The sequence below is a fragment of the Dendropsophus ebraccatus genome, chromosome 11 (genome assembly GCF_027789765.1).
Source record: "Dendropsophus ebraccatus isolate aDenEbr1 chromosome 11, aDenEbr1.pat, whole genome shotgun sequence".
NCBI classification, from domain to species: Eukaryota; Metazoa; Chordata; class Amphibia; order Anura; family Hylidae; genus Dendropsophus; species Dendropsophus ebraccatus.
This window is the reverse complement of record NC_091464.1, coordinates 25,090,193-25,101,799: the sequence shown is the minus strand read 5'-3', so window position 1 is coordinate 25,101,799 and position 11,607 is coordinate 25,090,193.

Sequence of the window (11,607 nt, the reverse complement as noted above, 5' to 3'; positions counted from 1 at the left end):
ATCAAGTGAAAGGGATTTTCCAGGCAAAAATTGACTGATCGGCAGGGTGCAGACACGTGACACCCGCACCGATCAGCTGCGCAACATTGCATTACCCAGTGATCAGCGTTTGCCTCCATTCATTGTGTAGTGGTGGCGATGTGTGTCTGCAGCTTATTTCCTGTTTAGATAAATAACAACCGATCTGCAGATCCACATCGCCACCACTACTCATTAAACAAAGACAAACTCCGATCGCTAATTGGCACAGATTTTGGTGTCAGCGTCAGAGCCCCCCCCCCCCCATCCTGTGGATAGCTCATCAGTTCATTTTACCCCCCAAAAAAACCTTAATTCAGTAAATTTGCCTCTTTGATCTGATATGCTGCTTTTTCCCATCTATTGATGACTGCTTGTTGTCTAAGTTACCGACCACCACTCTGCTCTAAAAGCAGTGGTCTGCTTGAGTTTCCTCCATTATTTCACAGGAAGAGCCTGATAGTAACTAAAAAGCATTTGGTGGTAAAAGGTTCTGGTTTGGGGCGGCTTTTTTGCATCAGTCTGGGCAGCTCATCATATAATCTACAGTCATGTACAAAAGTTTTGAGAATGATACAAATATTAACTTTTACAAAGTCTACTGCTTCAGTTTTTAAAATAGCAATTTGCATATACTCCAGAATGTTATAAATAGTGATCAGTGCAACAGCAATTACTTGCAAAGTCAATATTTGGCTAGAAAATGAACTTTATCCCCCAAAACACATTTCAACAGCATTGCAGCCCTGCCTTAAAAGGACCAGCTAACATCGTTTCAGTGATTGCTCCATTAACACAGGTGTGGGTGTTGATGAGGACAGGGCTGGAGATCAGTCTGTCATGATTAAGTAAGAATGACACCACTGGACACTTTAAAAGGAGGCTGGTGCTTGGCATCATTGTTTCTCTTCTGTTAACCATGGTTATCTCTAAAAAAACACATGCAGTCATCATTGCACTGCACAAAATGGCCTAACAGGGAAGAGTATCGCAGCTAGAAAGATTGCTCCTCAGTCAACAATCTATCGCATCATCAAGAACTTCAAGGAGAGAGATTCCATTGTTGCCAAAAAACGCTCCAGGGCGTCCAAGAAAGACCAGCAAGCACCACGACCGTCTCTTAAAAGTGTTTCAGCTGCGGGATCGGGCTACCAGCAGTGCAGAGCTTGCTCAGGAATGGCAGCAGGCAGGTGTGAGTGCATCTGGATGCACTGTGAGGCGGAGACTCTTGGAGCAAGGCCTGGTCTCAAGGAGGGCAGCAAAGAAGCCACTTCTCTCCAGAAAAACATCAGGGACAGACTGATATTCTGCAAAAGGTACAGGGAGTGGACTGCTGAGGACTGGGGTAAAGTCATTTTCTCTGATGAATCCCCTTTACGATTGTTTGGGACATCTGGAAAACAGCTTATTGGGAGAAGACGAGGTGAGCGCTACCACCAGTCTTGTCTCATACCAACTGTAAAGCATCCTGAAACCATTCATGTGTGGGGTTGCTTCTCAGCCAAGGGAATCAGCTCTCTCAAAGTCTTGTCTAAAAACACGGCCATGAATAAAGAATGGTACCATTCCTCCAAGAGCAACTTCTCCCAACTGTCCAAGAGCAGTTTGGCGATCAACAATGCCTTTTCCAGCATGATGCCATAAAGCAAAGGTGATAACTAAATGGCTCAGGGAACAAAACATAGAGATTTTGGGTCCATGGCCTGGAAACTCCCCAGATCTTAATCCCATTGAGAACTTGTGGTCAATCATCAAGAGACGGGTGGACAAACAAAAACCAACAAATTCTGACAAAATGCAAGCATTGATTGTGCAAGAATGGACGGCTATCAGTCAGGATTTGGTCCAGAAGTTGATTGAGAGCAGCCAGGAGAATTGCAGAGGTCCTGAAGAAGAAGGGTCAACACTGCAAATATTGACTTGCTGCATTAACTAATTCTAATTGTCAATATAAGCTTTTGTTACTCATAATATGATTGCAATTATATTTCTGTATGTGATAAAAATATCTGACAAACACACATAAAAACCAGAGGGCAGCAGATCATGTGAAAATATAATATTTGTGTCATTCTCAAAGCTTTTGGCCATGACTGTATGAATTCATGTGAACATGCAAGCCTTGCAACATGCAAATGAATCTAAATATACCAGGAAACCACAAAGGAGTGACCAATAACAAACCCCTCAAACACGGCACAACTGAGTGTGAACATTTTCATATAGTCAATACCAAATTGAGTAATGAGGTATTAAAGCCACAGAATAAAATTTCAGATTTTTGGTATGTGTTTTTTCTCCCCCTCCCCATTATATCATCATAAGAAACTGTTGAATGGCAAGTCTAATTTGCAGCCCCCCAACCTTCCATAGAACCCTTTAATAAAGTGACAGAAAAAAATACAAAGCACACCAATAGTAAATATTACATTCCCCATCTATAGGTCAATTTACACACACAGATATATGACAGATTTTTGAAGCCAAAGACAGGAATGGATTTGAAAAGAGGAAAAATCTCAGTCTTTCCTTTATGACCTGTTCTCTGTTTGTAGACTGTTCCTTGCTTTGGCTCCCACAATCTTTCAAATATCTGTGTGTGTAAAAGGACCCTAGGTGTGCACCAAAGACTCCCAAACTAATGCTGCGTTTACACGGAACGACTATTGTGCGAATTGGCGCGATAACGATCGAATTGAAACGATAATCGTACGTGTAAACGCAGCGAACAATCAAACGACGAGCGAGAAATCGTTCATTTTGATCTTACAACATGTTCTTAAATCGTCGTTCGCCAAAAATTCGCAGATCGTTCCGTGTAAACAGTCGTTCACCGATTTTACTTATGTGAGAGATAGGCTTAAGCGATCGCAAAACGATTTTTCTATACGATATATCGTACCGTCTAAACGCTGATCGTTCTAAAAAAAACATTGTTCTTTCGATATCGTTAATCGTACGATTGGGCGAATTATCGCTCTGTGTAAACGCAGCATAAGCCAAACCACCCCCCCAACAGCTCACAGCTCATCAAGCACCCCTATCTCTTAACACTGAGAAACCTGTTTGAGCCAGAGTAGCTGTGTCTGGGCAGATGCTGCCATCTGCTGGTAGTATTGGTTATATACACCGCTTATCTAAACATAATGTGGGAGAGTTATCAAAGGGTGTAAAATTTTGACTGGCGCAAACTACCCACAGCAACCAATCACAGCTCAGCTTTAGGCAGTGCTGAAAGGAAAGCTGAGCTGTGATTGGTTGCTGTGGGCAGTTTGCACCAGTCTAAATTTTACACCCTTTGATAAATCTCCCCCTATGTGTACGACAGATGGATCTTAGCCATGCGGCATGTCTTACAGCCACAGTTAGTGAGTAGTCCCTAAAGATCTGTGTTTTTTCACAAAGTTTAAATTCATTGTTAGCTAGATGGAATCGTATGCAGGTTTGCATAGAGCAAACAAAGTGTCACTGTTATACCTTTCAGAAACGAAATCAACAGTAGATGGGATATAAAGCAAGTTTGAAATATACGTTCATTATTATTTTGTTGTTATCATGCTGTAAAACCAAGCTGAACTTACCAGAAATTAGTCTTGTGCTGGTTGAAAAAAAACAGACTAAACACAGGAATTCCAGCCAGTACAGAGAGTCACGGCTCAATGTGTCCATCAGTCAAATGACTGCCTTCTCTCTGTGAGCGCTCAGATGGCCTGGGAAATACTGGACTTCCTGTGTTTAGTCTGAAAAAAAAGTCAGAACACAGGAAGTGCTGTGTTTTCGGTGATAACTAACTAACAAAAATAAATAAATGAATACTGAATGTAAATTACAAACTTACTTTATATCACATGTACTGTTTATTTAGATTTTCTAAAGTTATAACGATAGTGACACTTTAACCAAACATAGAAGTGGATAGAAAAGAAAGCAGAAGTACTTTTCTATATCAGTGGTTTCAGTTCTTTTCTCATACCTCCCAAGTGTCCCTCTTATGGAGGGACAGTCCCTACTTTTGAGCCAAGTCCCTCTGTTCCTCTTTGCCCCTTATATGTCCCTCTTTTTGATCTAGAAATTAGGTTGACATTAATAAATCTATGTTGCTCTAGAAAGTGCCTGGTTTCTTTCTGTATAATCGACCCAAACTTGCATATTATTCCATCATGTGATGCAAGTTGAATCCTAAAAATTGTTGAATCAGGAGACATTATGGGCACTTTCACACATCATTTTACACATGCAGACTCATTGATTATTTGGCCCCATACACACATCTATAGGTGTTATGGATCCGTTTTGGGGCCATGAGCCGTGCTGCAAAAACAAATGATTAAGCCATTGCATGGTCTATGTCATCTATATGACAGTGGGTCCTCGCAATTGCGGACATTTACTGAAACATAGTAATCCTGTCCATGGTTCCGCAATTACAGACAGGGTTACTGATGTGTGATGGGACCTAAGGATGCAGTCACACATACATTATCTGCTGCAGATTTGCAGATATTAATGTAACTAAAGGCATCAATCTACAGCAGATCCTGGATGTGTAATTGCATCAATCTGCAGCAGATCCTGGATGTGTGATTGCATCAATCTGTAACAAATCCTGGATGTGTGATTGCATCAATCTGCAGCAGATCCTGGATGTGTGATTGCATCAATCTGCAGCAGATCCTGGATGTGTGATTGCATCAATCTGCAGCAGATCCTGGATGTGTAATTGCATCAATCTGTAACAAATCCTGGATGTGTGATTGCATCAATCTGTAACAAATCCTGGATGTGTGATTGCATCAATCTGCAGCAGATCCTGGATGTGTGATTGCATCAACCTGCAGCAGATCCTGGATGTGTAATTGCATTAATCTGCAGCAGATCCTGGATGTGTGATTGCATCAATCTGCAGAAGATCCTGGATGTGTAATTGCATCAATCTGTAACAAATCCTGGATGTGTGATTGCATCAATCTGTAACAAATCCTGGATGTGTGATTGCATCAATCTGCAGCAGAACCTGGATGTGTGATTGCATCAATCTGCAGCAGATCCTGGATGTGTGATTGCATCAATCTGTAACAAATCCTGGATGTGTGATTGCATCAATCTGCAGCAGATCCTGGATGTGTGATTGCATCAATCTGCAGCAGATCCTGGATGTGTGATTGCATCAATCTGCAGCAGATCCTGGATGTGTGATTGCATCAATCTGCAGCAGATCCTGGATGTGTGATTGCATCAACCTGCAGCAGATCCTGGATGTGTAATTGCATTAATCTGCAGCAGATCCTGGATGTGTGATTGCATCAATCTGCAGCAGATCCTGGATGTATGATTGCATCAACCTGCAGCAGATCCTGGATGTGTGATTGCATCAATCTGCAGCAGATCCTGGATGTGTGATTGCATCAATCTGCAGCAGATCCTGGATGTGCATCAATCTGCAGCAGATCCTGGATGTGTGATTGCATCAATCTGCAGTAGATCCTGGATGTGTAATTGCATCAATCTTTAGCAGATCCTGGATGTGTGATTGCATCAATCTTTAGCAGATCCTGGATGTGTGATTGCATCAATCTGCAGCAGATCCTGGATGTGTAATTGCATCAACCTGCAGCAGATCCTGGATGTGTGATTGCATCAATCTGTAACAAATCCTGGATGTGTGATTGCATCAATCTGCAGCAGATCCTGGATGTGTGATTGCATCAATCTGCAGCAGATCCTGGATGTGCATCAATCTGCAGCAGATCCTGGATGTGTGATTGCATCAATCTGCAGCAGATCCTGGATGTGTAATTGCATCAACCTGCAGCAGATCCTGGATGTGTGATTGCATCAATCTGTAACAAATCCTGGATGTGTGATTGTATCAATCTGCAGCAGATCCTGGATGTGTGATTGCATCAATCTGCAGCAGATCCTGGATGTGCATCAATCTGCAGCAGATCCTGGATGTGTGATTGCATCAATCTGCAGTAGATCCTGGATGTGTAATTGCATCAATCTTTAGCAGATCCTGGATGTGTGATTGCATCAATCTTTAGCAGATCCTGGATGTGTGATTGCATCAATCTGCAGCAGATCCTGGATGTGTAATTGCATCAATCTGCAGCAGATCCTGGATGTGTGATTGCATCAATCTGCAGCAGATCCTGGATGTGTGATTGCATCAATCTGCAGCAGATCCTGGATGTGCATCAATCTGCAGCAGATCCTGGATGTGTGATTGCATCAATCTGCAGTAGATCCTGGATGTGTAATTGCATCAATCTTTAGCAGATCCTGGATGTGTGATTGCATCAATCTTTAGCAGATCCTGGATGTGTGATTGCATCAATCTGCAGCAGATCCTGGATGTGTAATTGCATCAACCTGCAGCAGATCCTGGATGTGTGATTGCATCAATCTGCAGCAGATCCTGGATGTGTGATTGCATCAACCTGCAGCAGATCCTGGATGTGTAATTGCATCCTTGAATTAAAGAAAGAAGAAAAAAATAAATGTCTGTAAAATTTTCATAGGCTGAACCACAAGTGTCCCTCTTTGGCCGTCCAAAAAGTTGAGATATATGCTTTCCTGTATCAGTGGTTCCCAACTGGCAATCCACATATGTACTAGGGACGAAGATAAACCCTGATCCAGAGCGCTCTGAATATTAAACTGGTCCAAAGATTCCATTTCTAACAAGACAATGACAGAGCCAAGGCAATACAAAAGTGGTATCATACCCAAGGAGACTGGAGGGGGCATCTGAGCACTGAATACTGAGAAAAGGGCTGTAATAATGACATCAATGCAATATTTTAGAAGGTAGATAGGTGTCCCTTAGTGGAGACAGGTCCAGTGGGCAGAGGTTTTACACAGCTCCTAGCCTCCTTCCTGTAGGACATACAGCAGCTGATAAGTACTGAAAGGTTTTTAAATAAGAGTTGATTACAAAAAAAAAAATTCTCTGGAGTACCCCTTTAACTAGTCAAAGCCACTCCTTTTTTTCACTGTAGCAGGGTCAGGAAGATTGTAATTGTAGAGGGTAAAATGAGTACAGTAAAAAAACATGGAAATCCTAATACAGTAAAAAGTATTGTATACTCTACACTTTGGCCACTGGAGGGCTCTAGACTACTAGCGGCAACAAATAGGTTATCTATTGAAAACATTTCATACCAGAAGCATTGTTGGTCGGTTTTAAAGTTTGTTCTTTGCATTTATAAAAACAGATATCACATGATAACACAAATTCAGTGTTAGGGCCGTATTACAGGGCCCGATATTAAGGAGCAAGCAAGTACTAGCTTACCCCTCGTTCCCCACTCACTGTCTCAGATACTACACGCACAGACATGGGGGAGGGGGCATTGTGCAGGTTAGCTGTGGGAGGGGCCACCTGGATGATCCCAGGTCATTACTGCTGCAGCTATCACTTCTGGTCCTGTCTTGTCTTTAAAGTGACAGGCCACTTAGCCAATCACTGCCCGGGGTGATGTCCTGTATCTGCCAGTGATTGGCTGAGCGGGCTGTCACTTTGGAGACGGGACCAGAAGTGAGAGCTACAGCTGCAGTGATCGGGGAATCCCACAGACAAGGCTGGAGGAAGGGAAGGTGATCAGGTAAGTAATAGCTTTATTATTTTACACCAAAGCAAGGAACAACGCTAACTCTCTCTTTCTCTCTCTCTCTCTCTCTCTATATATATATATACACATATATAATTTATATATACTGTTCCCCGAAAATAAAACCTAGTAGAGGTTTTGCTGAATTGCTAAGTATAAGGCCTCCCCTGAAAGTAAGACCTAGTAGAGTTTTTGTTTGGAAGCATGCCTGCCTAAAAAACAACACTGCATGCAGCTGTGATTCTTTTTAGCATACCGCCGTTGACCCCTACCTTCACTGTCCGTTGCAGAGTATCTGCATGCAGGACATGAAGACCGCCATCTGCCACCAATCCTGATTTTCCCTTCGGCGGCCGTCACTTGTAAATGTGCAGGCAAGACATCAAGAGGCCCATCGTCTGCCGCCATTCCCATTGTTCCCTAGCGCCAGAGCTGCCTGTTGCCATACTGTACGCTGTCCCTGCTGTGCTGAATAAGGGCCCTATTCCACCGGACGATTATCGTTCGCATAATCGCTAACTATCTCAAACGACCGCTATTGCGAAAGACCTGAAAACGTTCGCTCATTTCCATGGATCCATAATCATTACTTATGATCGTATTTGCGATAGTTTTTTCTTCGCTATTGTGTTCGTATCTACTGCGAACGACGTCTTATTCAATGCGAACGTTTTGCGAACGAGCAACGATAAAAATAGGTCCAGGTCTTACAAAGCGATCAATGATTTCTTGTTTGGTCGTTAATCGTTAACTGCATTTTAACCGAACGATTATCGTTTAGATTTGAACGATATAACGATAATTTGAATGATAATCGTCCGGTGGAATAGGGCTCTAAGTGTGCTGCGATGAGCTCCCCCTGGTGGCCGGAAGCTGCAATACCGTACCTGCTGCACAAGTGGTCCAGGAACTCCTGTGGGAGATGGTTACAGTCTCCAGACTGTACAGTAAATAACAAATGGTCATGTTTCTGGCTCAACAATAACAGTGAATTCTTCTTCATGGAAAAAGAAGACATCTGCTGAAAATAAGACATAGTGCATCTTTGGGAGCAAAAATCAATATAAGACACGGTCTTAGGTCTTAATTATGGGGAAACGCGGTATATATTTAGCATATCCAGCATAAGTATTAGCCCAAGAGAGACCATTGTTATTGTAGGACCTGCTCACTGTCATCTTAAAGTAGTGAGCTGGTACACTGTATAAGGTCAAATGTTTTGATCAACAAAAAAATTTAGAGCCTTTTTTCCATTTCAAATATCTATGTTGTGTATACAAATGGGGGGAGGGGGATATATACAGTATGTCCTAGCACTTGCAGGTTGCGGTAGCATTCTTTTGTTTTCATCTGTAGTTTCACCATGGCAGCATGCACCAGCATAATGTGACTAGTGGTATTGGTCTGCTGGCTGCTTTTTTGTTTTTCTATGTCAGAGAGACATTTCAAAAGCTTTGATCGCGTTGTTCAGACCATGACCGATCAGAAGAACAAGCTGGGAGAGGTCACGCTCAGCGCATTTACTCCTGGCTCTGTGTCACATGGTGACTTCAATTGTAAAAAGAACGGATCAAAACAGATCATTTTTTTTTAATGGACGTAAAAGTAGTGTCAGCTACGTTTTTGTGTCCGTCAAAAAAAACCGACCCGTTTTGATCCGTTTTTTTTTACAATGGAAGTCAATGGAAAAACTGATCAAAACGGATGCACACAAATGCATCCATTTTTTTTCATCCATTTTTTGCAAAAAATGGATGAAAAAAAAAACGGATTGCAAAAACGCAGTGTGAACCCAGCCTAACCTCTGCAGATAGACAGGTCCTACTGCTACTGACATCATTCATAGCTCACAGATTCTAAAATTTTTTCCACTTGATAAAGAAGATGTTCTAATGTTATCAACACATGCACTCACAAGGCCAGTCACGCAGAAGGAAGAGGATGCAGATGGCGGCAGCTCATCAGATAACAAGGAACTTTCCATGCTGTTCTTCTGTGCACAAGCAGGAGAGTAAGTGATCAGCCAATTTATTCAGCAGGGAATACACCAGACTAGGAAGAAACCGCGTCCTGCTGGAGCGAGCAGTAAGGTAATCACTGGCTACCTGGGGCACTGAACCACTGACTCTAAAGACTAGGCAATGAGGGGGAATTAACCCAAGGGTATAGAGTACCAGCTTTCTTTGGGCATTACAACAGCTTCTACCACCACTTTCTATAATGTGTAGAGATGTGACTATATGGATAACAGTCACACCAGGGCTATGGGAGCCTTAAAGGGGTATTTCACTCAAACATAACTTCATATATTGCTGTCCATGGTGAGACTAATAATTCCTTCCATACTTGTTATTATCTATTCAGTCTCCTTCCCCTAGTTCTGAGCTGCTGCTTTCTGCTGAAGATGCAAAAAAACTGTGCATGAGCTTTTATCTCCATCACCCCTCTCCTCCCTTCCTGATGAAAAGTCCCTGGCAGGCTTTATCTGCAACTTTGAAGCTCCTTGTAATACTGGGAGGGTTAATCTGAAGTCAAGTTACTGTTCAACAGAGAAATGAAGAGAAAAGTTCACACACAGTTCATTAGCAACTAGACCTTGGATTAACCTTCCCAGTATACAAAGAAGATACAAAGTTGCAGATAAAGCCAGCCAGGGACTTATTTTCATCAGGAAGGGAGGAGGGGGAGATCGAGAGAAAAGTTCATGGAAAAATTTTTTGCATCTTCAGCAGAAAGCAGCAGCTCAGAACAGGGGGAAGGAGACTGAATAGCTAATAACAAGTATGGAATGAATTGATAGTCTCACCATGGGCAGCAACATATGAAAAGTTATGTTTAAGCAGATTGCCCCTTTAAATCTTAGATATGAAAATTAGTATAGCTTACAACACACAATATTAGTAACTCTATTACATTGGTTGCGGTGTGGTCGGACTGCAGTGTGATCTTGGATCCAGTTTGGCCCCGGTTACAGCTGTAATTATATGAGTTTAACCCCTAAAGGATGGGGGGCGTACATGTACGCACCAGCCACCTGGAACTTAGTGCATTAGGCCGTACATGTACGCCCTGCCGGGGGGCTGTGCTCTGGAGCAAGCTCAGGAGCTGATCTTGCTTCAGAGCGGGTAAGGACCGGCTGCTATCTGCAGCCAGGCCCTCACCCTCAATGGCAGGTTGCCATTAACTCCTTAAACGCCACAAACACGGTGTTTAGGTGTAAGTGACAGGAGCATCTCCTGTCACTTACCGAACGGGACCCCCGCACTGCCTGACTGCCAAAGGTCTACTGCTTACCTCCATGCAGTCTGATCTCCTAATAGAGTCTGCCACAGGCCACAGGCAGGCTCTATCAGAGGATCACAGATTACACTGATCCCTGCTATGCTATTGCATAGCAGTGATCAGTGTATGAAATCTAATGTATTAAGGGGACTTAAAAAGAGTAAAAAAAAGTTTTAAAAAATGTCCCAAAGCCCCTCCCCAATAAAAGTGTAAATCACCCCCCTTCCCATTTTGTACATAAAAATAATAAGGTTAATTAACATATAATATACCGTAGCGTGCGTAATCGTCTGATCTATTAAAATAAAACAATATTTATGTATTAAAAAAATAATAAAAAGTGATCAATATGTCTGATTTAGAAAAAAATGTTACTAATAAAAATTATGACATCATGGCGCAAAAAAATGACGTCCTATAAGAACCCGTAGTGAAGAAAAAGAAGCGCTATAGGAGTCACAATAGGGCCACTTTAAATATACCTATTTGCAAAAAAAAAGTTTTACTGCTAATAAAAATAGTAAAAGGTTACAAAACCTAGTAAACTTGCATATCGCTGTGTTCAGACCGACCTATAGAATAAAGAAAATATGCCAGTTTTACCATAAAGTGCATTAATTAATTAAACAGGAACCCCCCCCCCCCCCCCAAAATGTGCAGAATCGCATTTTTTTAGCCAAATTCACCCCATAAA